Source organism: Lissotriton helveticus, chromosome 1_1 (genome assembly GCF_964261635.1).
Source record: "Lissotriton helveticus chromosome 1_1, aLisHel1.1, whole genome shotgun sequence".
Lineage (NCBI taxonomy): Eukaryota > Metazoa > Chordata > Amphibia > Caudata > Salamandridae > Lissotriton > Lissotriton helveticus.
The window spans coordinates 1,629,857,391-1,629,885,189 of record NC_136057.1 but is presented as its reverse complement, the minus strand read 5'-3'; the positions used below and the strand labels follow the sequence as shown (position 1 = coordinate 1,629,885,189).

Sequence of the window (27,799 nt, the reverse complement as noted above, 5' to 3'; positions counted from 1 at the left end):
CTAAATTGCTGCTGAGGTTGGGTTGCACTGGTGCTCACGTGGGGGGGGAGCTGGGTAGGTGGTAGTTCACTGATGTAGAGGTTGTGTTGGGATGCTGAGATGGTGCTGTGTTGATGTTGAGGGGGGGGTTGTGGTTATGCTGTGCTGATGCTGAGGTGGTGCTGCGCTGATTTGATACTGCGCTGAAGCTGTGCTGAAATGGTGCTTAACTGGTGCAGAGGTACTTCTGATCAGAGCTGGTGCTGTGGTGGTGTTGTGCTTGTGCGGAGGTGGTGCCCAGGAGTTGATGCTGAGTTTATGCTGCGCTGGTGCTGAGGTGATGCGCTGATGCTAAAGTGATGCTGCTTTGGTGCTAACTTGATGCCAAGATGGTGCTGTGCTGGTACTGACTTAGAGCTTCACTTGTGCTGTGGTGAGGCTGCACTGGTGATGAGTTGGTGGCGGTGCACTAGTGATGCCGACCGCATGCTTAATTGGAAGGGCACACTTTTATTAGGGCTAGCATTATGCTAGGGTTGGGTAGTAGTAAGAAAATGGCACCTAAAATATAGCCAGAATGGCTACTATGTTGCTAGGAGTGGTCCCAATAATGTTGGAGATGGTCTGTAAGCTGACAGGACACTTGGATCTGAAATGAGACTATGGGCCAGGTGGCAACCGGGCAGGGATATAGACAACTATCAGCCCTAATCATGCCCTCCTACACTTACATACCATCACACACAAACATAGGTACTAATTGCAAAATATCCACAAACATGTGCTCTTCTTGTTACTCGCAGAAGCAATAAACATGCAATCACCTCCACTACTTTTATCCTTGACTTGGCTAGCTCAGCATAGCTCCCAGCACTCCTTTACCTGCACTGGTTGGCTCCAAGCACTCCTGAGTGGCATTATTGACATGCTTTAAAGGCACTGTCATTCCTCTTGGACGAAGTGTAACTAACTAATCTGAAACATGGCCATTAACCATGCAGCTCTGCCACATATGCTGCTTAGCGATCGACTCTGGTGCTGGCTCTGCACTGTCTGTCACAATGGGTAGGACAACATACAGCCATGCTCTTTGCTGTCAGATCCAAAAATGGCAACTATAAATGGGCAATCCTGTTGCCTGTATATAATTTTCACGGGATGTGGCCCATTTCTGACTGCCTACTTACATATATACGATAAGCGGAACTGGAAGCAGAGGATGAACCACAGCCTTAAAACTATTACATTGTGAAATAAAATGTAATAATGCTCATCTTCAAAACTATGTTCTGAATCAGGCAACAATGACTTTGTAGCCGCCCTTAAACAAGGAAGAGGACTGCTTCAGACTCAAATAATACTTTAGAATTATGCAATGCCAGAACGAAAAAAGATGCACATAGAACATGCCATCATTTGCATTCGTGCCCCAAAGACCCTTCCTTCAAAAAGGAAGCACTTTTAAAGCCAGGTGAGGAGGGGTGCTGGTCTGAGCGTTAATGCTTAACAGATGGCTGGGACAGAACTTGCCTTCTTGGCAACTGGCAAGATGTGACTCGAGGAGGAGGGTGGGTCTCTCCTGAGGCAGCAGCCTGTCTGTGTATGGCATGTGCACCAGAGCAAGGAAAGCCAGCTGACGAATTCACGCTCCCCACCCAGCTGCAAAACAAGATGAAAACATAGATAGAAAGGGACCCAAAGCAGCTTCTGAGTAGGAAAGCAAAACTGTGAATAACTTCGCAACAGAGCAATACCGGTCACAGACACTGATATTTGTTCAAGCAACTTTTTCCCTCATAGAATGTTTTATTTGATGGCAATTTGTCTCGTGCAGATCTGACAAACAATAAAGCAGAAAGAGGAGCAGTAAATTAACCATCTGTTCAGTGGCGTAGCAAGGTCAGGTGGTACCTGATGCAGAAAAGTTCTTGTCACGCCCGGCTTGACAACATGGCAAAAATATGTGTTTAAAACACATAGTTTTGCCATTTTGTCACCCTCCTCAGTGATGACACCTGGGGCAGCCCGCACCCACTGCACCCCACTTCCTACGCCACTGCATCTGTTTAGTGTGTGAAGGAGTTTGGTAAGTGCAGCAGTTTGATGTTGGGTTGCTTTGTGTGTTTTTAAAATGTCCAGAGAGCATTCAAATAAATCTGTAACAGGAAACTAATAAGATGAAACATGAAACGGGCATCCCTGCTGCCCTTCTCCTAGTACCTAGTACTTGCAAAAGTCGTTCCTGTCCGTTGCGAAACCATAAGGGCCCTTGAGCTAGGGCCATACCCCGTGGTCTTCTTCGCGACAACGCTACTCGTTCTCACAGTACCCGCAGCCATTACAACCCCACTAGCAAGGCAATATGTGTAACAAGTGAGGAAATATGCAATGTCCGGGAAAAGAACGCATAGAAGTAGAACACCTCAACCAGTACGTACGTACGTCAGTGGAAGGGATGGTCAAATGAGTTAGAACACTGAAGCGCAACCTAACCCTAGTCAGTAAACAAGGAAACTTGAAGTCCTGAACATGACTATAGAAACAAGGCTGTTGTTTATTGAAATGGAAGATGGTGGGGCACATAACGCACTGTGTATTATGGGATGGCCATATTAAGCAGTAAAGAACTTAGGAGTGAGTGAGCGACCTGAGGCATTAGCTGTGACTGGAGCATGAAGGAGCGTTTTAAACGCATGTTAAGGTGGGCAAATGACAAAGTATTGTAATTGTTTAATATACATTCATCATTATTTTACACTTTCACAACATTATATCAGTAACAAATCCAAGGTTGCTACACCTGCAAAGCTTTGCGCCTCCCCCTTATATGGTGTGTTATTGTGGCGTACTCTATAAAGTGTACGTATATCCTAACACACATGCAGCACAGTGCCAAGCACCTACCGTCCACCTCCTCTCCCCAATTGCGGGCACGGACTGGTAGGGGAAGAAGGGAGATGAATGGGTGGGGGTGTAGCTAAAGCAGCAGCGAAGCATGTGCTCTGCTTGAGGAGAGCCTTTCCAATTATGAAACAGAAAAAGAAGTGCAAAAACTAAACAAAGTGCACACAGGAGCAATTACACAATGTAACAGGGCCGGTCGCCAGGGACAGGAACCACCTACTTAAAGGAGCGACAAATGTGAAAGTTAGCCACAGAAAGGAAGGGATTTTAGACAAACACACAAAGGAACCGATAGGATGGGAGAGGCTGGATCAATGCCGATAGAGTGGATACAGGATGCCTCGCAGAGCCGCGCATGCGCGCTGACTCTAGGCTCGACCTAAAAATGGTTCTCAAAGGATTTTGAATTCTCAAAAGACACCAACACTGTCAATTCAAAAGCAAAGAACAGTAAACAATATTGACCTGTGCAAAAATGATCTAATAAGCAGATTTCTATCCTCAAATCAAAACACTAAACATGTTTTGACCAGAAAAATGCAAAACACCGCAATCCCAAAGCTCATAACTATTGCTCTTAAGTTGTTATACATACTCCCAGGAAATGCCTGGGCTAAGTATAAACCTCATGTGTTGTTTTCAGTTAAGCAAATTCTAGGATGTGTTATTCCACAACAACAGATGCATTATGACAATTTCCCTAAGGTGGTGACAATGAAGTCTGGCTGTTTTAAAAAAAAAAAACATTGGCTAATATAAAAATAAATTTCCAGGCAATTGCTTTCCAAATTGTTTCTGCAATTGAAAGTCAACTATAACTTTACTTTTCCTGCCACATGTTTGAACCCTTTAACTGCGGGGCCACCCCCACCCCCTGCCAGTGCTGAGCCTTTTTGTTGGCTATTTGAGGCAATTTGCACTTAGGGCTTTATAACTTTTTCCACATAAAGGTATCCACGCCAAATTCACATATTTGTTTTCCAACATCTGGGGAGGCTAAAGGTACTCAGGGTTTGTGGATTGCGCTGGAGTGGACTGAGAAAATCAGCTTAATATTGCTACATTTTGAGGTTTTTGGGGTATATAGCAAAAGGTGCTCTGGATCAAAGTGTGGGGTATTTATCCAAAAATGGCATCAACGAATGGTTTGCTGTGCTAATGTCATTATCTTCGCAACTTTCAGGATCATGTAGAACACTTTTCAAAGAGGTAGCCAATTTTCCCTATTTTTGTGGTCTCAACCTATTTCCAATTTGTGATGCCAATTGGTAATGTCCGAAAAGTAGACCCAAATATGGATTCAGCATTAAAGATTCCAGAAGTTTCGATCACACAAAAGTAAGGAGAATGCATGATTTCAGGCAAAGTTTGAGGTTTTCAGGGCCTAAACCTCATGAGATTCAACTGCAAAGGCGAAATCCCTGGTGTCAGGTGGAAACTCCTGAACTTTCCCTGGTGTCCAGGGGGCTTTCGGCCCACCCAAGGGTAGCTAGGAGGAATTACCCCATCTACCCCCCAGGAGGGTACAAAAAGAATGTTGCCCCATTTAGTTGAGGTGGCAGCATAGCCATTCCCATTGTGGACAACCCCCATGCCAACATAAATATATATATGATGTGCAGTGGACTATGTGCCCCCTCAGGGGCAGATCAGAGGTATTTACCTCAATTGCCCCCCCGGGGGGGAAGAAAGTCTGTTGCCTCATTTAACAGGGGATGGGGGCATGGCCATGCCCATGCTGGGCATCCCCCACCCTTACATTTAAACTTACATGTAATTTTTTTTATTCTTTTATTCCTGGTGTCTTGTGGGCTTCTGCCCCCCCAGGGGCAGATCGGGGGTAATTACCACATCTGCCCCCCAGGGGGCAGAAAGACTGTAGCCTCATTTAACAGGGGATGGGAGGCATGGCCATGCCCATGCTGGGCAGCCCCCACCCTTACATTTAATCTTACATGTGATTTATTTTTTAATTCATGGCGTCTTGTGGGCTTCTGGGTTAATGAACCCCACCTGGCTCCTCCAGGGGGAAAGAAAGACTGCTGACTCATTTAGCTGGGATAGGACATAGCAATGACCATGGTGAGCGGCCCCCACCCCTATATTAAAAAACAATAATAACTTTTCCTGACTTCTAGTGGACTTTCTGGCCCATCTCTCCCCCCCCCCCCCCCCCATGGTGGACAGAAGACTGTTTCCCACTTAATTAGGGCTGGGAGCATGAGCATACGCATGCTGAACAGCTCCACCCCAATATTTTAATTTAAGAAAAATCCCTGGTGCCTAGTGGGCATTCTACTTCCCTGTGGGGGGAGGGGGGAGGGGTGATCGCAAGTAATTTTCCCCATCTGCCCCCGACTGAAACAAAATATTTGCACAGGGCACAAGCCCTTGTCCAAGAGGCTGCTCTCCTATCCCTGGTGTCTATGAAGTGGATTCCTGATTGGGGAATCGCTCTCCTGTGGCGATTTCCAAGCAGGGATCCACAAGGGCAGAGGTAGCATTGGAAAGGGGAGATTCTCTCCTTTCCAACAATACCTCTCCAAAAGGAATCAGTGTTCATGGGCTGAGCTATGTCCCCGAACAGTGCTTCACTTTTACTGCAAGGACGTCAGTGTACCCTGCACACCAATTGTCACTGTAGTAAAAAAAAAAAAAGCATTTGCAATGCAATAGGTCTCGAATTAGTGAAAGTTAGAGGTATTGATGTTGCAATTGATAATATTTGTTAGATTTATTTTGTGTTAAAAAATATCCCAGCAGTAGCTTAAGCAATCATGTTACTTATGCTACTGCTGTGTTTTTTGTCTATTTTATCATTTGGAACACCAATAATTCATACATTCACTAATGCAAGACCTACTGCATTGCAAATACATGGCAACTGGAGAGTTACACAAATGGCACGGGGGTGGGGGGGGGGGGGCAGGCTGGAGATAGTGTACTGCCCCTTTATTGGTTCACAAGAAATGTCAAGAACTTCCTAAATGATTGTAGCAGAGAGGCATTTTAACAGGATTTTGTAAATACTAAACTGTAATCTATTGGTGACTTATATGTTGCTAGGAAGTAGTGCTGAGCAAGTTGCCTATTTCCTTGCATGCTGCCTGCTCTGAGGGCCCCTGGAATGAGGTCTTAAGAGTTCCTGCCCAGCGAGAGGAACAAACTAATTTAAATTTGAGAGACTAGGTGTGGGGATGGGACCAAATGTAAAGGTAACTGTGGCGAAGAATGTTCCTGCTGGAGAGAGATTGGAGTTTTATCTAGTAGCTACTTCCACTCGTGCTAAAGTAACACAGAGGATTGAGATACCTGCTGAAAGAACATGTTCTTGTGTGTCCAGAGGTTTTCAGTTAACAACAAAAATGTAAAGGAACTTTGGCGACATATGTTCCTGCTGGAGAAAGATGGGAATTGTATCTAGTGGCTGTGTCCACTCATGCTAAATTAGCACAGAGGATTAAAATGCCTGCTGCAAAGAGCATACCCGTGTGTGTCCAGAGGTTGTTAGGCAACATTAGTAATCATGTAAAAGGTAACTTTGCTATTTTGTCTCAGAAACCTGACAATGAATTCTGGAGCCCGACCTATGTGTTGCCGGCGTAGGCATGTATTGCTATATTGATAAAATCCAACTAATGTAAAACATACAATGTATTTGAACTTTTTTGTGCATTCGAAAGTTTTAGAAGAAACAGTTTGCAAAACTAGGTACCAAACTTTCACAGTTCATTTTTAACAGTTAAAGTGAGGAGTGTCCACGGCTTAACGTGGGATGAAAAAATTGAGGGATCTCTCTAAGCGACGTGGCCGATGTAATTAAGGGCGTGGTTCAGAAACACGTAAGATAAAACTGTGCTTAGCACAGTGTGCCGCCCGACTGGTATTTTGTAGCTTCTGTCAGTGCACCCATATATATATAATACAACCAGTAACATTACACCTACAATAAACCAGGGCTATTGACTTCGTCAATGGTTGTTAGTTGCATAAGATAAATAAACAACAACTATGGCTTCCTCGAAATAATATTGAAAATGCTTCAGTTGTGAAATGATGAGACTTTGAAAGAACTATAACGAGTCTCTTTGACTTTACATGAAAGGCAGTGAAAAGTTAGTGCTGCAAAGTTTTTTTTTGTTATTATTTCACCCTAAGGATAACGGCAAAAATGAAGAGCCCGATAGGGACCTGTCTGGCACTTGCTTTTTAGAACTGCCGGTGCTGAACCCATGCAGGACCCGGCCCACTTAAAGGCCTGGGAGTGTCCTACCTCCGTCAGGGGGAAGTACGGACGCCATGTTATTCGCATGCCCTTACTGGTGCTGGGGACGGATTCCCAGCTGTGGTGGGCAGCGCAGTGTGCAGCAGCTCCAAAGAGAACTGAATTTAGAGCTCACAGGATGCAATGCGTATCCCCTTGTAGAGGCAGGAAAAAGGTGGGTGAGAGGGCGAGTTGTCTGAGGGAGGCCAGAGGGTATTGTGAAGCGAAGTGTTGAGGGCTGGAGGAGAAAGTCGAGAAAAGCAGCAAAAAAAGTAGCACAAAGGAATGAAGATGGTATTGTCACTTGTGTATTTTACTCATATGCCCGGTATTTTAGTGTGACATCAGGTAAGAAAATGAGGAAAATTACATAAACCTGGTATGTTTCCCCCTGCTCAAACATCATTTAAACAGTAGCACTTTAAAATGTGTTTTAGAGATGTCTTACTGGTTCATGACTGACAATTATAGTAAACTAAAACAAAGAAGCCGTGTTAAAAAAACTATTGCAGATCATTTTATATAATGCACTCTTACTGCAAACCACTTAAAAATAAACACGGCCACAAGCAAAATGGAATAACATAAAATGCTAGAATTTAACTCTGTCCTGTCAGAATACCTTACCCTGAGAAAAGAACCTCCTAACACGCTTGGGCATCCTCAGATTGCCACGGGGCTGGAGAAGTGACATCACACATCTTTCTATTAAAGTTACCAGTAAAGTTATTGTGTCAAAGCAGGTTGTACTCAAGCTTAGGGTTTTCTTTTTCAGGCAGATGGATTATTGGAGTTTGGAGTCCTATTTCATCGACTGAAATAACAAACCTGAAAACAAAAGTTTGTTAAACAAAAGTTAGGATTGTAGCATAGCGCCGTTGGTGAGTGCTTTGTGTAGCCCAGCAGGCGCTTTCATGACCTTTTAGAGCATGTCAAAACTCAATGGTAATAGTGATCTAAAATGAAGTTACCACCACTGGGGTGAACAAAAGTGTGAGAATCAATGGCAATTACCGAATCGGTAAATACCGAATATTACCGATTCGTTAATTTATTTGGTAAAAATACCTACATAGCATTTACCGATTTGTAAATACCAAATCGGTAAAATTCGGTATTTACGAATCGGTAAATACTATTTACCTACATCGGGCCCTTATTTCTTTATTTCTGCTGTGAAGGGTTCTTGGATTAGCTCTGAATGTTCAGGGCTGCCTGCGAGTGAGAGAAGCATTGCAACCCACAGATCACTAAGACAAAATTTTGCATGTGCTTTAGAGGTTTTTTTTGCTAATTGAAACGTGATTTTTTTTTTGTCTGACAGGACAGTGCAGGACACAGTTCAGCTGTGGTGTAAATAAGTGCTTCGTTTTATTGAACGAGTTGTCACAGAGGTATCCCAGGGGCTGTGTGAGCAGTTGAAAATATTACGGCAAAAACGGCAAGGTTAGGGAAGTATGCCCCACTAAAAAAATGAAGCATTTGTGCAAACAGGGCGGAGCATGATGTCTGATAATCAGATTAGGGTTAATAACAGCAGCGGGCGAGGCAGAGATGCCAGTCCCTGCCGCCAGCTCTTCTGCCTTATGGCGGGGGCATCATAAATAAAGCTCCATGTTTTCAGTTTTTACTGATTTTTACAGATAAATACAGACAGAAAACATTTATTTTCTTGTCTCTATTTTTTTCTTAAATGTGAATAAAAACGAAATTTTGATACTTTTTGAGCAATTCTAATTACTGTCTGCCATAACTCCTAGGCCAATAGCTTTGTGGATTGATAGGTAAGTGGGCTAAAAAAAGAAAGGACATTTAGTAAAGAGGCTTAAACAGTCATAGATATGCACAAGGTTGATACTGGAATTTGCATATTTTCTTAAAAGTGCATTAATTTATGTTCTGCGGGTGTTTACAACATTGAAACCTAGAAGGCATTCAAGCATGACTGCATATTTAGCGGTTGAATAAATGTGGAAATATACTAATTTCAGTTTTATTTTTCCACAAAACCCAAAATAAATATGGATAAATACAGATAAAATTAGCAAAAAAATAAATATGGATAAATACAAACGCAAATGTCAACAAAAAAAATACCATAAAACCGGGAGCCCTAATCATAAACTACCAGCACAGCCCTTCATCTCCGTCCACCTGACTCCGCTGTGAGTTGTTCGTGAACTGGGCCCCGTGACTGACTGTAAGGGAGCGGCAGGGAGAGCAGAGAGAGTGGGGTGGAGGAGACAGGAGAATGAAAGCAAAACCAGTGCGGCGGCCATTAAAGGGGCTTCGCACTGATAGAAATTAAGAGCTCATAAAAAGGGCTCAGACCTGCAGTTCTCCCTGGAGAACAGGGTCAATCCACGGCCTGGACAGCTGCAAGGAGCAGGGTGCTCCAAGACAAAATAAGCTTTAAGAACTAATTATGTGAAACTGCCTGAGAGAGGCCTGTGGCTGATTGAAAGGGAGGCAGGAGGTACAGCAGAAACAGTGGAATGGAGGAGAGAGGGAAGAGACAAGAGGGAAAGCATAACCAGCGAATCGCTCATGAAAGGGCACCGCTCTGATAGGAAGAGCCTGCCTGCTGGAAGATAGATGTAATACAAAAAAACAGCCTTTCTCTGTGAAAACCAGTCAGTCACAGGACAGGCACAGACAGCAGTGCCCTCTGCTCCGAGGCAGACTGCAGCACAACCCTCTCTCTCCGTCCGCCTGGCTCCCCTGCTCTGCTGTATGGCAGACCAGGCTAGAGCCCTGTGACTGACTGGGGGGGGGGGGGTGAGGGAATGCAGAGAAAGCGGGACTGAGGAGCCAGGAAATAAGTAACAATAAAAATGAAACCAGCTTGTGAAATGGGCACAGAGCTGATACATAATGTCAACAATTACTAACAAGCAGCCCAGGGGGAGGCAGCAGTAACACAACTATGGTGTTAGGAGGCAGCGGGGGAAGAATGCTCTATTTAAATGTAAGCAGCTAGGGCACTGAAGCTAAACACGGATGAACAGTAACAGAGCAGGAAACCAAGGAAAAATAGTCACCCAGAGAACAGATAAAGAGTCATAGGGGAATGAGACCATAATAAATCCCTGCTCCTTGGGAGGAACAGAAGAGAGACAGGAGGGATAAAGAGGCAGCACTGACCACTTGCAAGCAAGGATTTTTAAAGGACACCGACATAGACAAATGAAAAGTAGTGTCAAGAAAGGGGATGGACTTGATGCAGACAGACTGATTACAGCAGGTCTCAAAGGGACAGCTGTGCTGTCTAGCTTGACCTAAACAACACACACTCAAGCGTAAACACCATGTCGATGAAGATCCCCAATGCGCGTTATTCCGGATAATGGAAAACGCTCCTTCAAGAGTTCAAGTCACTCTCCAATGCCAAAGTACGTCTAGGCGTCAGTCTGCGGAGAGTATGCTCCGATCAAATGAACGCTGAGCTTATATCCCGTCAAGTCTCCACTGGCGTGGGTGAGCACCTGGTGGTCCCGATGTACGTTTGTAGGACGTCAAACATCGAGCATTCCCGGGTCACCGTGTTCCAAGTAAAGTTTAATTTTCTATTCCAACTCCAGCCCACGTTACAGTAGGGAAGGTGTTGGAATAGAAAATTAAACTATTCCCTATCCAACAGCGCCCTCCAGCGCAAGTCGTTGTAACGACTTGCGTTGTAATAGCATTGTTGTAATGGTAGCGCGTGGTAATACCCGCGTTGTAAAGGCTGTTCCCCCTCCTGTGGTCACCCTTCTACACCTTCATACAGTAGCTGATAAAGTTGATCATCGCCTAACTTTAATGACCTTTTCATGTCTTATTATCTGTCATGTAACACTACTTCTGCCTTCTTGGGATCTCCTACTCTGCTTCTCCAGCTCACTCCCCACATCACTTCATTTGGCAACCCAGGTAGCTGTGCTCTTTTACTTCTCTTCTTCTTCTAACTCTACACAACTATTTTTAATGACAATATGTCCTTGCACTGCTTCTCCTACTGTTGCTGTGCCAATGGCACCTATCATGTTAGCATCTAATGTGTATACATCTGACTCTTTCCTGCCACTCTGCGAGAGACAAGACACTCGTTAATGCTTAACTCTGACTCTATAATGAGGCCCTCTATATCAATGCACTTTTTTCCCCACAAGCAAATTATCTTCCTCCATGAAGAAGGTTGTTCCCCTAGCAATTCTGGGGGTGGTCTATTCCCCTTCCCATTCTGGAAGGGGAGTAAATCAAGCCCTTTTCAGGATTAAATCTCTGAACACTTCCTTGGTGGAAAAGGTTGCATTGGAGTATGAAATTACAAACAAACATGCCTTTGGACATTCACAAGCTTTTGAGGCAAACATGTCTTGCAATACCCCATTCTTACCCCCTGGAGTGTGATTTACCAATCCAGATGTCTCTGCTCTTGTGACAGAGAAATCTGCAGTATTATATGTAAGCTTTTACGCCTGCCAAGAGTCCCTTACTGAATTCCTGATGTAAATTGAGGTATTTCTTCTTAAACTTATGCTCACAGCTAAAAATATTCTTGCGACTAGAGACTAAAGCATTTTAGCCCAAATCCAGGAATGAAATGTTTTAATCTATTCTTGAAAACATATGTCTCTTTAGCATCTATATGTACTGGAGAAAAGACAGACTGGCAGGCATGAGACAGAAGCTTCCATAATATCCCACCAGCGTTGTACTGGTATAAAAGCCACAGATTAATCAGGTCATTTGAACAGAGGGTACATTTCGGCCTTGCTCAAAAACATTTGCAAAATTACCCAAATCATCACAGGTAAAATATTTCTCCTTTCGTAATCACCGACCTGACCTGTGTTAGACAGGGTGTCACTCCCTGCTAGCCGACACAAGTCAATACGAGCCGAAAGGAGTAAGATTTCCACGTAGAACATGTTTTCAAGCTGTCGCGAAAGGCAAAACTATTTTCGGAATAATAGTTACTAAAGTGTGTATAGAACAATCAGAGGCAGCAGGGTAGTCAGGGAAAATAAAATTGTGCATGGTGGCACAATATAGAGACTTTTAATCCTTTTTCTCCTCTAGAACAAGTGGACTGACTGTATGGTCAGTTGCTTAGGGAGCCTGGTGATCAAGATTTAAATGTAACTCTTGCAAGCCTTAACTGACATGTAAAGAGATATTCGTCTTGTACCCTCAAGTAGCCCACCGTCCTTCCCTAATATTCAAATTTTAAATAATCCGTATCAGCCCAGTCAGGAATGTTTATTGAACCCGATATACTACTCAGGGCCCATTTCCCCTAGTCCATTTAATGATGGAACATTAGATGCTGTGCCAATATGTTCTGTTGTTGAGCCAGTTGGTACTGCAAACCCTACCGTAACAACTAACATGATGACAATAGAAGGTTGTGCAATGGATACCGGCTGTGTAGAGAATAAAGATACCTTACATATTAGTACATCCACATATGGTAGTCTCTTCTGGAATGTGGGGGGTTTGTCAAACAAATTAGGCATTAATGACTGGGTAGAGTTTGTTACTAAATTTAGCAAAATTTGTTTACAGGAGACCTTGATGCCTGAACCAGCTTATTTAAATGGCGTTTACTCTGTTCACACATCGGGTAGACCATCTGTAGGTGGACATGATAAAGGCGACTTACTAACTCTGATTTCCACAACATTTAATGGCAGAGTTAGAAAACTACAACTGGATTCTCCACATTTCCAGATCATAAACATTATGTTGAAGAGAAACCTAACCCTTGTGGTTAATCATTTTTATCATAATTATTTTAACAGTGCAAATATTACTATTGCCCAGGAATTCGAAATTGCACTTACGAAACACATTGAGGAGTTAATAACGGACTATGTAATACTTTGGGGGGGGGGGTGATTTTAACTGTAAATTGTGTTCATTGTCTAAACGTGAGGCTTGCCATTCTCTAACGGGGGATATGGTGGGCGGTTAACACTTTGAGCACACTCCTTGTGGGAAGACTTTAAATTTTTTATTGTCAAAATTTTCACTTTTCTTGACCTTAGACTTCATTGAGCCTTTAACCCCATGGCTGCTCAGCATATTCCCCTGCTGTGCTGAGAAATCGTCAATCCCACACAACATGACGAGCTGGGCTCGTCATCAGTGTAGCAGGAGGCTACTGCATGACGAGCCCAGCTCGTCATGAGTGTGGAAGGGGTTAAACTCCGATGTGGTAACATATGTTGGAAGAGGTAAGGGAACGCTGATTGATTTTATTATTTTGTCGGATCGTTTTAAGCCTGAAACTATGGTTTTTAACATATCCAAAAATCATTTTAGTGACTATTACCCACTAACACTACAACTATCGATCTTACTAGATCCTCCCACCACATCGGTCAAGGTAGTCCCCTTATCCTAAACTAAAATAAGGGGTTAACTCGGAAGTGGTCCACTGTCAAACCTGATATCATTCTGGAAGAGATTACAAAGAGTAGTTTTCTGGATGAAAATGTAAGTGTTACATCAATGCTCAGATCGTATAATGCAATAACTGAGACGACAAAGGCACTCAACTAAAAATCAGTTAAATAGCTCACAGAAATATAAAAGGTGGTTTGACAGGGAATGCTCCCAACTACATAGTAAACTAATCAAGATTTTAAAAATCAAACCACGAGATAGGGTGGGAATGAGACAGGTGCGCACGGATTATAAATGTGCACTGAAGAAACGTAAGAAGGAAATTAGGCAAGAGGCATGGGACAAATTATACGTGGCATCCCAGAGTAAAGATTCCAAACTTTTTTGGAAAACTGTTAATGATGAGTACTTTGGTGATACAAAAAATGGCCATATTGATGCAACAATTATGCCCGAACTGTGGGTAAAACACTTTTCCGGCCTCTATAGTAACAGCACTGAGAAATATTGTGCTGCCCACTTCCAACATGAGGTATGCCCTTTGGAACCCCCAAATCTAGATGAGGTAAATAGGGCACTTTCCAAGACTGTAAAGAATAAGGCCCCTGGGCCGGACGGCATACCCGCTGACCTATTTTTAGCAAATATCCCCCTGTGGCTCCCGCTATTAACAAATATATTACGATGTTATGCAGCTCAGGGCCCACATGAGTCATGGAGATCAGTTACAAAAGTTCCCATATTCAAAAAGGGTGACAGATCTGACCCAAAATGCTATCGACCAATTTCTTAAATCGACAGCACCTGCAAGATTATGGGACGAGTAATACTGGAGAGACTGGAGACTTGGGTTACAGAAAATGGGAAGCTCTCCGCTGTTCAGTATGGATTCAGGAAAGGCCTGAGCACTGTAGAACAGTGCCTTAACCTGCACCTGGTCATCGGTAAATACACCATGGCTAAGTCAGGGTCGCAATACTTGGGATTTATGGACTTGACAACTGCCTTTGACTGGGTGCAGAGGGGGAAACTGTGGGAAAATATGCTCTTTATAGGCATTAACCCTTCAATCGTCCACTTTTTAGCTGCAATGCATCAGGGGGTCACAGGGAGAGTACGCTATGGAGCAACTGGAGAGCTTACTGGACCCATAAAGATGAACTGTAGGGTCCGACAGGGATGTGTACTCGCTCCCTTCCTATTCTGCTTATATATAAATGATCTAGAAAGTCACATCAGACTTGGAAATGTCGACTCCCCCACAATAGGCCACAGGATATTACCAGCCCTGCTATATGCGGATGATTGTGTCCTAATGTCGAGAACTGGGGTGGTTTTACAAAGGCTTTTAACCAGTTTTAATGAATTTATGAGCGATCTTGGGCTAAAAACAAATGTTGGCAAATCACATGTCGTGGTAGCAGGAAAGGTTCCCTCTAGGATGAAAGCCTTTTACATAAAGAATGAAATATTATGTCAGGTGCCAATTTTTTCTTATTTGGGTATCCTTTTTAATGAAAAAAAGACATGGTCTCACCTAGTCAATGCCAGGATTGGGGGTTTTAACAAAAACATGGAGGCCATTTTTAGGTTTACAAAAAAATTAGGCTCTCGCCCATAAAAGTAATTGTTGACATTTATAAGGCACGAACCTGCGCTGTCACACTATATGGTGCTGGAATTTGGGGCTGTTCAAACATATCAGGCCTCCAAAGAGAACTTAACACTAAAACGTGTGCTGACATTACCCAAAAGCACCCCTGCTACTATGTGTCATAATGAATTAGGCATCACTCCACTATCTTTTCGCATACAATTAGCCCTATTGATGCTTTGGCGCAGCATTTGGGTAAAAGAAGAACCAGCCCTGAATCGTGACATAATTTTAGATTGCTTGAAATTGGACCATGCTAAAAAAAATCCCATGGCTCTCTAACCTGCAAGATCAATTGGAGAAGCTGGGATGCAGGATTGTTTTGAACTCCCGTGAAACATATTGGTAATTCCTAAGGCTAAGCTTAAAAGTGATTTTCTTTTACTTTTGAAGCACGAAAGAGTCAGTCTAGAGTTGGTAAAAAAAAGAGTTGTAGAGCATTCATTGTTAATTAGCGCCCAACAAATAGAATCCTATCTTTCTTTCCATTTTAACCAAGCAAAGATGTTTTATCTGATTAGGTTCAGATGGGTATCGTTCATTTATTAGTCTCATACCCACGCGATTTATATTGTGACGCCAAATTAGACCTGTGCCCATGTAATTCAACTTCTGCACAAAGCACCTTGCACTTTGTTTTTTTGTAAAGTGTATATTAACCCCAGATGTATCTTTTTAAAACCATTATTAAGATTTTTAAATATTAGAAAGTGTCAACCTGCACTATGTCATCTACTTCTTTTAAACAGTTAATTCACTTGCCTCATGGTTTACAAGTATATCTCTGCTGCAGTTCGACTTCATAATATTGTTGGAAAATGAATTCCTGGGTAACATTTGAGTCGGTTAAAATTGTATTATGTGTATTACTTTTACATTTTATCTGTTCTTTTATGGCTGTCATTTAGCCGAATAAAGATGTTTGACTGACTGACTGACTGACTGACAATATAGATACTGTAGTGCTGGTTTAGATTAATAATCAAAATATTGACCAAGTGAGTCACTTTTAAAATGGGAAAAAGTGATGTACCGGCGGCACAAGGGGCTTGTAAATAAGCTCCAGTGTTTCTTGGAGATCAATAGGTGCCGATTACTATCCTCGTCAAAGGAATTCATTTTATAAGCCCTGTAGGAAGGAAAGCAGTTGTAGTATTGTATAGTAGTTTAGGATTGCATGCGCTTACTACCTCTCCGTGGAGTACTGAAGTGCATATCTACGTGGCATCATATCACACCTTGTAGGTGTGTGGTTGAAAGTATATTGCTTTGTGCCCACCGTGGAACTCTTTCTATGTGATGTGTCGTGCCCATATTATGGAACACTGCGTGCACATTTGTATAGTTTGTGTTATGCTGGCATCTCCGATTAACTCGTCAAAGCACCTTTAGTTGATATCCTTCGGGATCTTGTTCGCGCTACATAAAACTGTATAAATAAAATAACAACTTGTTTTTATACAGTGCTTCACGGTACACAGCTACATTTTTTAACGCCGCAAAGAACAGGTTTTAACGGCACTAGTTTTACTCATCTCGGAAGGATTCTTGGACTGACTATCATTTTACACTAATTGTAATAAATGCATGACCATTTATAATCTAAGCCCCTCCATCTAAAGTATGTCAATGGAAGTTTCAAGTAGAAACAGCACTTTCGTGTCAGAGGAGAGAATAAGACCCCCACCTCATTAAAAAGACAGCAAGGTGGGTGTTAACCCACAGATAGTGACTTGTACAGAGTATTAGGTCAGAAGTGAAGTGTTGGCTCTTGTTGGATGTCTGAACTATGTTGCTTCTTCTGTTACATGTTTGCTTGTAACGTGCAATAAATTCTGCACACAATATAAATGGTAAGAGGCCTCTGCAACGTTGGTAATTATTGGAAGTTGCACTTTGATGTCTTAGAATAGTCTTGTCTGGGAATGGCACAGTTTCCAGTTATATATGCTTTTTATTTTTTTAAAAGGCACTTGAAACAAGTTCTGGCTTCTTTTCCATTACCTTGGGTTACATTCTATTTTCGTATGTAAATTACTTTAATTCACAGTTATCTATCTTTTTGAGGGTGTGATAACAAATGTTTGCATACTGGAAATGTACTTAAATTATTCATTTGTGACAAACCCATATAAAAAATAATTAAAAAAAATACCAGAATATTTTCCTTCATATACTGTTACTATATGTATGTATCTACTTGAATGAATTAGTGCTAATCTGCTAAGTACTCTTGTTAGGGGAGGGATCTATACTAGATTAAGATCTTTTTAACAACACTGCATAAGAAACTTACTTTTAAATAGGTATTCTTCAAATAGGCTCTAAACTCATCCAGGTGTGATTCCAGAAAGCAGTCGATAACCGAAAACATGAACACACTGTTCTCTCACTCCCATGCTGTTCACCCTCAAGCACGCTCTGCATAATCTCAGTAGGGAAGTAAACCTCTTTGGAGGAGCAATACTGCCTTCGATCATGCTGCTACCCACTCTGGACATGTTCTGTGTCCTCTTTCGTCTCTCCCGTAATTATCTAAGTAGTGCTGCATGAATCCCGAAACGTGGCCCTCTCCTTTTTGGTGCCCAGTCCGACTGTGGTTGTTCATGGGTTGGCCAATGTTTATGGAGCTAAAAAGCAAAATCTTTTGTGCATCAGAAGCATACCGTCAAGAGGCCATATTTCGGAGGCTTTTTTAAAGTTTCCTAGAGATTTCCATGACCAAACAAGCCCTTTATCTAGAAGTTATTATAATTTTTTCTATGCAGGACTCAGAGCCACGTCGGGGCGGGCTGGGCTCAGAGCAGAGTGAGGAGTGGTTTGCACTCCTCTAAGTGTGCATGACGATTTGGTCGGCCCTCTTCGTCTTGCCAACCCATCATGCGCACTTAACATGTTCTCCATTGGGATGTGTTGCACAGCGACTCTGCAGCCAAGGTAAGTTTATGTTTTTTACTTTTTTTTATGCATTTCCATCCCCCTTGCATCACCACCACCGGTCTGAGACAGCCACGACTGAGATCAGCCCAGCAGCAGGACGAAACAGCCCAAGTACTACACTAATGAAAAATTGTTTAAGCCAGAAGGAATCAAAAAGAGACAAATTGCAGGGGTTGGGATAACTCATTGGAGGATAAAACAAGCATTGGAGAAGCTGTTAGTTCTGGATTTAATATGCAAAGACGTGCACAAACGCTGTTTGCATGGGTTATCATATGAAAGCTTGGCCTATTGGCTTTTTCAGTAGTTTTGATTTCTATTTCTTGTAAACCTGCATATGTAATGGGGAAAATCAAACCTATCAACAACAGAAATTCGTTGAAAAAAACAGTACTGAGTCAAATACTAAGTGCCATCCTACATGCACCTCTAAATCTCTGGCAAAGGAAAAGTTGCGGTGGGTGCAGCGCAAATAGCGTTGTGTTCCTAACCTAGCAGTTGACATCTTTGTGCATGTGTGTAAAGGAAGAGTTAAGACACAGCTGATATCTCTACACACTCAGATCTTGCTGAATATCTTTGAGAAAGCTCCTCTTAACCCTTCTTGGTGCAGCTGTCGCATGGCCTTAGGAAACGGTCTATGTTGCACAACTAGAGCTTACCCTAATGCAGGGCCCACAGAGCTCCAGACTGATGGGAGAAAGTTAGGGGATCAGGAGGGAGGTGTACTGGCCTTTCTGTATGTGCTGGCAGTGATATACGGCTGAATGGGCTATGGGATGAGACCGTGAACCAGCAGCAAGTGCCAGAAGCACTGTAAGATGGGGATGGGGGGGTTGATGGAAGGGGAGCAGCTTGCGACATGTGCGGGATGCATTCTGAGGCAAAGGGCTGCGGTAGGGGGAAAGGCCAATGCCATGTGCCAGCATTGCTTTGAAGTGGTTAGGACCATGGGGGTGGGTGTGGGCAGCATAGTGGATCGTGTGTTCTTAGATCCCATGTGCATATGAAAAAGGCATACATTCTACACACTGTATATGATGGGAGAGTGGGGCAGCTGCTGTCAGTTGAACAATAATTTGGGTCAATTTCTCTAGAGCTCTTTCATTTAATACCATAATCAGACTGTTACAACCAGAAGAGATTCTGAAGAGGAGCTGCTTGATGTAGAGGGGTAGTGGCAATTGAGAAGGTGAATCTTTTGTATTGGAGTGGTAAATGATGCACGGTGTGGACTGCTCCTGCATAGTCGGAGCATTGGGTGAAAGTCAATAGACTATTGTTGTGCCTCCAACAATGGAAAATGCCATTGACTAAATTTGGTAGCCTAATCCAAGACTTAATGGAAAGCCTATTCTACCAATAGCTCATGAAGAAAAGGTGTTTAAGTCCATGGCTGAAGGAGACAGACTGAAAGGCCACCGTTGCACTGTATTTCTAGTTCTATATTTGTGGGAGTATTGCTGAAATGAAGTAGCTATTGCCAGACCTAAATAGCATCAGTTTGACTTTCAGAGGCAGCTTGGCCTAGAAAAAACAAGCTGAATCCTCTGAAATGTTTGCAGGGCTGAGCAGGACAAGTCACATTTCAGGGAGATTTCTGTTAAGGATCACAACCTCTGACAGACTGGGAGGACCGAGCTGGCCAGGGTCAAACTGGCGAAAAACTATGTCCCAGCCCTACTTGCTTTTAGCAACAGGGGCAAGCCTTACACCTCAAATGGAACATGGACGTGAAAACATACACAGCAACTGCGGCCATCCAGTTTTCATCTTTGGGAATATTTAGTAGGTTAAGATGACATAATTAATACATCATAAGGCCCTGAATGAGTACTAATGGCCATGATGACATATGTTCTGCTCTCATTTCTTGTGCTCTGTAACTGATGTGAAGTGCTCGGATACCCCCCCGGTCTGGCTAGCGCTATATAAAACTTCTTAAATAAAAAAATTAAATAAAAAACATGGTGCTGAAATAAGCTGGAAAATGGACACACTCCCCAGCCCGCCCACGGGAAGCAGACACAGACGTGGTCTGTTACAGGTAAGTAAGGGTGCCTCCTGACAAGTCAGTTTTGCAAGCAGCAGGCTGCCACCTTTGCTGTAGGAATCCATAACGTATGATTTTTCGGGGGAAATCATACAAAAAGCACCAGTCTACAAAAAGTAAAAACTTCAAATTCCACTGCGGAAGCGGTGTAAATGAAATAAATGTCACTTGAACGTTCTAAATACATCTAAACAAACAGTATTTTTTTGGATGGCAATGTTTTTATTTTGTTTGTTTAGTGCTTGCTACCCAGCCTCCCAAGTTTATAGCACTATGAAGAAGTTAATTGATTTCAGGGGAACAGTTTCTTACTCAAACTAACCTCATCTATATCCTGCTGCCCCCACAAATGCATGTTTTTACTACGCCTGCCGCAATCCTTAAAGAGAGTTAAGAATAAATATCATTGCTACTGCACCTTCAATAGAGATTTGCAGACTATCTCTAATAGAGGTAGGTCATGGTTACAATTTGGAGTTTGGGGGCAGCCGACTACATGGAGGTCTGCCCCCAGGGATATTTTGGAGAATGGAGCAGTCGAACGACTACTCCAATAGTTGGACTATGTTTGGGCTATAGCTGGCCTATTGTGTAGCCCAGGTAGATATAGGGGACATTTTACGTGACCAGCCACCATTTTGTTGAGGTAACACAGTGGCTGGTAGTAGGGCTTTGAGTGGGTTTTTTATTTTCCTTTATGGCTTTGTGGGGTTTGCTTTGTTGGGAACAGATATGCGGGGGAAGAAAGTGAATGTTTTGGTTGTCACTTTGAACCAGGTGCAGTAGTGGTTGGCAGACTATTTGGCATGGTTTTAGCCAAGTATATTCTTGTTGACATCGGACATCCAGGCTGAAAGTGAAAGGGTCGGTAGGCTCATGTTTGGATGAGGTATGAAGTTTAAGGTTCATTACGAAGTTAGGTTAGTTACAGGTGAATAGTTGCTGTAAAAATGCAGGGAAGGATAAAGTGCCCAATTGCTGAGAATCAGCGCAGGAGGAGGAATAGAACTTGCAGCTTTAAGTTTTGTGGGGGTAGAGACTTCTATGGGTGGTGGGGTAGTTTAACATAGGTAACAATGTTATATAGTGAGGTTGTAGTTTTGCAAGACACATAGGTTTATAATTGTGATGTGCACCTGTTTCAATAAAAGCGGCCTTTTTGACACTATTTCAATGTCAGTAGTTTGTTCTGCCTCCCATATTCCCCAATGTGGTGAGAAACAATACATTAAAGAAAGAGGTATGTGATAAATATGATAAAGAGTCATAAAGCGTTTTTCAAACCTAAAGTCAGCCAAACTGCTTTACAAAAATATTGTATAATTTCACTAGTAAAAAAAACACATCACAAGGTTCCAACTGTAGAAAGAAGTACAATTCTAAAAATTCAAACCACGTTTTGTAAGGTATCGATGAAAATAAGCATGAAGAGGCATTCGGTTAATAAAGTGATAAGCAAAGTGGGCAAATTATTGAAACATTTGTTAAACCAACTCCCGAAAGCAGTTATTTCACGATAAAAAAATAAGAGAGAGAAAGTACTGCTTTTTTCTTAAACTGAGCAATTCCAGATGTATTCCTGGAACCAGAATCCTCCAAAGTGTGGTGACACCCCAAATACTGAATGCAGAGCTACAGAAAAAACAAACAGGTGCCCGGTACAACAATAGTTTTTTGGCGTCCCACTCCACTCATGACCTCCTCCATGGATCCCACCCTCCAACAGTGTCCCTCTTCTCGCCATAGCCGCTCTCTCACATACACCGCACCAACTATCAAGTCGTAGACCCCGGCCTGCAGAAGCATCCCCAAAAGTAAGCTCCGCAAACTAAAAACAAAATTAGCATGGTGACAAAGGGCAAGTTAAAAGATATCCTAAAAAAAGTAACATATAATACGGCACATGTCCTTCAAAAGGTCCAAAAGTTACAAGAGCTACATGGGTCGAAGTCCAGCAAAGCAAGAGATCACTGTTTATAAGACAAGAAACTATACAGACTCCATATTAATGCTTAACCAACACAGTAAGAAGCTCACAGACAGCATTTAGTTATGCAACAGAAACAACACTCATCCTCCTGAAAGGTACGAAAGAAGTTGTTGTTCCTAAAGCTAACATGCCGCATCAAACCAGCAAGTCACCAAGGGTCCAAATCACAAGACGTTTCATACACCTCCCAGTCACCCAACAGTGACGAATGTCCAGTTTCAAAAACAAAAAAATCAAAGCCAGACTACAACAGAAATCTTGGAAGGAACACTAAAGCTCCTTATCAATTTTGCTTTACAACTGAACGTTATAATTTTAGGTGACTTTACTAAAGTGTTTTAATACGAAACTTTGCTAAGCCTGATTTTAGGTGTTTACACGTATTGATTTTAAGTAATCAATCATGAATAAAATTACATACATTTAATTTATTTTAAAGCGCTAGTAGGGGATTGCTTCACTAATATGAATGTATATCTATCCAAATGAACCCCTTATAGCAACATTAGGAATAGATAAGGAAAAACTGGGAAAAAAACAGAACATCCTTAGGTATATTATGTAGTTTGCATGCAGCTCTTTGCTGCCAGTTCATAAATCACTGTTCTGTATTAGAATCCTAACTTGTGAACTACTGTAACAAAAGGATCTTTATAGCAAACATGGTAACCCACTGAGCAATCCACATAAAATATAGTATTGTGATCTGCATGGTACACGTTCTTTGCAGTGGGCATACTAACCCAGTGTGATACTTCATGATGAGTCAAACTGCCACTAGATGAAATTCAGATTCCTCTCCAGCAGGAACATTAATCACTAAGGTTATCTTGGCATTTTTATTTCTGCCTGAAAACAGCTGAAAACACAAGGAACTCTGAAGCAAGTGCTTTTAAAAACATAAGTTACTTCAAAACACAGCGCACTCTCCTCCCCCCACCCCCACCCCAGACATCACACCTCACATTCAGCACCAGGTGAGGCTTCAGGGGTCACCCTAAAGCCAGCTGTTTCTATTCCCTCACACATAACAAGCATTGAAGGAGGATTCTGCGTTGTACAATGCAGAGCAGGGAGCTTTTCCCTATATTGAAATAGCTTCCACAACTAAAATGGCAGACCCAACATCGAAACAACCGACGTCCCTCCCTCCCAAGACCTCTGCAACAAACGCAGCTCCTTTTTCCACCGTAAGATCAAGACGCTCTACAACTTCAACCAAGACCACAGCCCCACCCCAACACCCCCCCCAGCGACACTATCCAACAGACCCCTCTCACCACAGAAGACACAACAAAGACAATAAAAAGCATCCACTCCGGAGCACCTACTGACCCGTGCCCGCCACACATCTTCCACAGGGCCGCCACCACCATCGCACTTTAAGTACGGTGAACTATCAACTGCTCCCTTGAGGCTGCCTCATTACCCGATGATTGAAAATGCACCTGAGTCAAACCCCTCCTCAAGAATCCCTACGTAATCCCAACCGATCTCAAGAACTTCAGGCCCATCTCACTAAATCCGTTCACCGCCAAAGTCATTGAGAAAGTTGTCAACACCCAGATAGCACACTTCATAGAAACCAAAAACATCCTAATCACCTCTCAATCTGGATTCCGCAGCAACCCTGCACCGAGACCGCCCAATGACATCCGCGCCCTCCTCGACCTAGGCCACACAGCAGCCTTTATCCTCCTGGACCTTTCAGCAGCCTTCAACACATTCTCCCACTGTACACTAGCCACCAGACTCCACGATGCCGGCATCCAGGGAACAGCCTTAGACTGAAACCGATCTATCCTCTCAGGCAGAACATAAAGAATAAGACTCCCGTCCTTCCTCTCTGAACTAACAGAGATCAGATGCAGAGCACCCCAAGGATCCTCCCTCAACCCCACGCTCTTCAACGTCTACATGGCCTCTCTCGCAACCATTGTCAAAAAACATGGACTCAACATAGTTTCAAAATGCATACGACATCCAGCTCATTCTCTTCCTCACCAACGAACTTGACATCACCAGGTGCAGTTTCCAAGAAGGGATGAACGACGTCGCAAACTGGATGAGCAGCAGCTGTTTCAAGCTCAACTCAAAAAAGAACAGAAGACTTCATCCTCAGCTCTACCCCCTCCGCATGGAACAACACCTGGTTTCCCCCTGCAACCCTCCGACCCCAATGAAACACTGTTGCAACCTCGGCATCATACTCGACTCTTCATTCACCATGAACCGCCAGATCGACGCTGTTCCCCCCCATTGCTTCAACACCCTCTGTATACTTCGCAAGCCCTTCAAATGGATCCCCCCGACCCAGGAAGACTGTCACCCACGTACTCATTACCAGGAGACTGGACTACGGCAAAGCCCTCTATGCCGGAATCAACAAAATACTCCGCCATAAACTCCAGATCATCCAGAACACCTCAGCCAGGCTTATCCTTGACAGCTCAGAAAATGACCACATCACCCAACACCTCTGCGACCTCCACTGGCTCCATGTCAAAAGAAGAATAACCTTCAAACTGCTCACGCACTTCTACAAAGCCCTCCATAACACCAGACCCCTATACCTCAATGAACGAATTTCCTTCCACGCCCCCAAATGAAACCTCCGCTCTGCCAACCTCGCCTTAGCCACGGTCCCCCGCATCCACAGGGCCAGAGCGGGTGGCAGATCCTTCTCCTACCTCAGAGCCAAGACCTGGAACGAACTCCCATTCAGCATACGACAAAGCCCGATACTGCACTAATTCAGAAAGGACCTCAAGACCTGGCTCCCCGAATGAACTACGGACCTGCTCGCACACATCACCTGTACCCCCACTCTCTCCCCCAGCGCCTTGAGACCCTCGCGGGCAAGTAGCATGCTTTAAAACCTCTGATTGATTGATATATTTAAAAGCAATTAATCTAAACAGGAAACAGTTCCACAGTCAGCCACTGTCATAAAAACTGGGCATGGCTCGGCCCCTCTCGGACCAACATTTGATGAACAAGTCATACGATGTACCATTCAAAAAAATTCTACCAGCAAAGCATTTTCTGTATTGTATTGTAATACTTTATTCGAAAAAATATTTCATAAAAGTACAAACATACAAACATACAAATTTACATTAGACAGTATTACAAGTATTACAGTTCCATTACATTGATGGTATCATTACTAAAAACATTTAAGAAATAAAAGAAGGAACATTAGTAAAAGGATCTTTTCCTGGTGGTACTAATCAAACATTGGGTAGCAGTTTGGACCTGGTATACCAAGCACTTGCCAAGTATTTGGCGACCCCACAAATAATATACATAGAAGAAGTGTTGGTTAAAATAATACGCAAGGCTGATCTGTGGTCCCTAACTCCTAACTCCCTACAAACAGGTTTCAACCATTTTGCTCTAGCCTGTTTATAAGCGATACATGCAAACAAAAAGTGGCCAAGAGATTCTTCCGGGCATGAACAACCTGGGCAGTTTAAATCAGATTCCCTCCTGGCCTTCCACCCTTCCTTGAATGTATTGAGGGGGAGGGTGCCGTATCTTAATTTCAGAAACAAAGTACTATCACGGGGAGTTTGAATAAAGTCCAAAAATGACTCTAACTTCCTGTAGGGCTTATGTTCAAGGAAGTTATTTGTCAGGGGTCCCCAATTTGGGTTCTTTAGTACCTTTGCCTCGACCCATTCCCAATAAAGTTTTTTAACGGTTTGTTTCGGTGGGGGGTTTGCGAGGCCCAAGATTCACCCAGACCTATAGATTCCACCAACTTCTTTAAATTGTTAAGCCATTTTATTTTATTGGCTACATTCAAACAAATTAGCTCATCCAACACTAAAGCATAATTAACTAATTCGGGGGTCCTTCTAAGGCGCACCCAGAATAACAAGGGGCGAATTTGGACTAAGTCAGAGATCGATCTTTGGCCCATGTCAAAGAATAATGGTTTCAAAGGGGTCGAGGAGGGCAGCGAGACTATGTCTCTTATGAACTTATTTTCAGCCACTACCAATGCTTTAATATTCTCCGCACCCCAGAGTGCAGAGCCATAGACTGCCAATGCTAGAGCTTTCCCCTCATAGACTGCCAGAGCGGGGGCTATAGGTCTACTAATAGAGAGGCGCTGATTCTTTAGTATCGCTCCAGAGACCCTTTTAAGATTTAAAACTATTTTAGATACATGGGAGTTCCATCTCATATTATTGCAAAGCCTCACTCCGAGGTAATCGAATTCATCCACCACCTCAAGAGGGGTGCCATTCAGAGAGAGATAAGCCTTCCTGTGCTTTTTATTAGCGGATAATACCATCAACTTAGTTTTTGTGGTATTGACCGTTAGCCCACGATATTTACAAAAAATACTAAAACGATTGAGCAGTTTTTGTAAACCCATAGGGGTTTTGGACATCAGGAGGGTATCGTCTGCAAAGAGGAGTGTAGGTGTTTTCTCACCGGCAAGGACGGGGGCATCCGCGGGGTCCTCCCTCAAATGGTCCACCACCCCATTTATAAAGAGGGAGAACAGGGTCGGAGCCATCACGCATCCCTGCCTCACTCCTCTGTTGACCGGTACCCTCCCTGTCAATTGACCCTGACTTCCCCAGCGAATCCTTGCATAATTTCCTTTGTGAAGTTTAATAATAAACTGCAGCAGATAACCGGGGAAACCCATATCAAATAAGACCGTCCAGAGTTTGGCGCGTGGAATAACATCGAATGCTGTTTTCAAGTCTATGAAAGCCAGGTACAGACTACCCTTGGCGATTGTTACTGACTTCCAATAGACTGCACAGAACCAAAAGACCTGGTCCATTGTACCGACATTACGCCTAAACCCCGCCTGGAAGTGGGACAGAATGTCCTTATCTATAAGCCATGATTCTGTTCGATTTATGATGACCCTGCCAACTACCTTTTGGATGGTATCTATTAAACTTATTGGTCTGTAGTTGGCAGGGTCCTCTCTGTCACCTTTCTTGTATATGGTGATGACCTCTGCACCCTTCCAGGATTCTGGGACAGGGTGGCCATGCTGGATTAAATTCATTAAACATGCTATAAAATCTGCCCATAGTTTAGGATCATGCAGTAGCAGACCCCCCGGAAGGCCATCTGGGCCAGCCGCCTTCGCTGGTAATATTTTTGAGATGGCATCCTGTACTTCTCGCTGGGAAAATGGATCTTCCTTGGAACCTAGCTTCATGCAGAGCTTGCTATGAAGTTCAATAACTGGGGATGTTGTTAGGCCTTTAAGACTGTCCTCACAGTATAAGTTTAAAAAATGGGAATACCATTGCTGTTCAGTTATATGGTTTAAAATTGGTTCTACCCCCCTTCTATCAAGAGCATTAATCAATTTCCAAAAAATTGTAGAGTTTTTCCCACGGGCTGCGGCCTTGAGCAGCTGCCAGTGCTCCTCCTCCCAATCTTTCTTAGCTAGTGTTATACTGCTACGGTACTCCTTTCTAGCCATTCGAACTGCTACAGAGTCCTTGCTTTTTATCGCTAGAGTAATAGCTTTTCTTTTTTTCCTACAATTGGCCGTATACCAGGGATTACTCTTAAGGGATTCATGATTTACCATTGAATTCTCCTGGGGCCTCTTGCAGAACAAGTCTCCTAATT

The 27,799-nt window shown here is 43.1% G+C and overlaps 1 protein-coding gene across 2 annotated transcripts in view; it reads right to left on the bottom strand.

Annotated features, from left to right (window-relative positions):
- RAPGEF3 (Rap guanine nucleotide exchange factor 3) overlaps positions 1 to 27,799 on the bottom strand; it is a 1,135,646-nt gene that overhangs the window by 1,095,917 nt on the left and 11,930 nt on the right. The window lies entirely within an intron of this gene.